This window comes from Aptenodytes forsteri, unplaced genomic scaffold (genome assembly GCF_000699145.1).
Source record: "Aptenodytes forsteri isolate BGI_AS27 unplaced genomic scaffold, ASM69914v1 Scaffold61, whole genome shotgun sequence".
In the NCBI taxonomy this organism is placed as follows: Eukaryota; Metazoa; Chordata; class Aves; order Sphenisciformes; family Spheniscidae; genus Aptenodytes; species Aptenodytes forsteri.
In genome coordinates this window covers 744,370-744,901 of record NW_008794443.1, presented here as the reverse complement: position 1 = coordinate 744,901, position 532 = coordinate 744,370, and the positions used below count along the sequence as shown (strand labels likewise).

General features: G+C 61.5%; 1 protein-coding gene across 1 annotated transcript in view; it reads right to left on the bottom strand.

The window, feature by feature from the left end:
- The window catches only part of LOC103907531 (protein-arginine deiminase type-1-like), an 18,716-nt gene that overhangs the window by 995 nt on the left and 17,189 nt on the right, over positions 1-532 (bottom strand). The gene's annotated exons all lie outside the window — the stretch shown is intronic.

Sequence of the window (532 nt, the reverse complement as noted above, 5' to 3'; positions counted from 1 at the left end):
ATGGACAGAGGGAGAGGGATGGAGAGAGGGACGGGTGGATAGAGAGAGGGACAAAGGGATGGAGAGAGGGTCAAAGAGATGGACAGAGGAATGGGTGGACAGATGGAGGGACAGAGGGATGGGGGGAAGGAGGGACAGACGGAGAGACAAAGGGATTGAGTGGACAGATGGAGGGACAGAGGGACGGATGGGTGGAGGGGCGCAGGGATGCACGGATGGACAGAGGGAGAGAGGGATGGAGGGAGGGATGGGTGGATGGAGAGAGGGACAAAGGGATGGGTGGACGGACGGAGGGACAGAGGGAGGGAGGGAGGGATGGGTGGATGGACAGAGGGATGGACAGAGGGAGGAATGGGTGGAGGGATGGAGGGAGAGAAGGGCGGAGGGATGGAGAGGTGGACAGAGGGATGGGTAGACGGAGGGAGGGATGGGTGGATGGACGGAGGGACAAAGGGATGGGCAGAGGGATGGGTGCACAGATGGTGGGAGGGATGGGTGGACGGACGGACAGAGGGACAAAGGGATGGGTGGA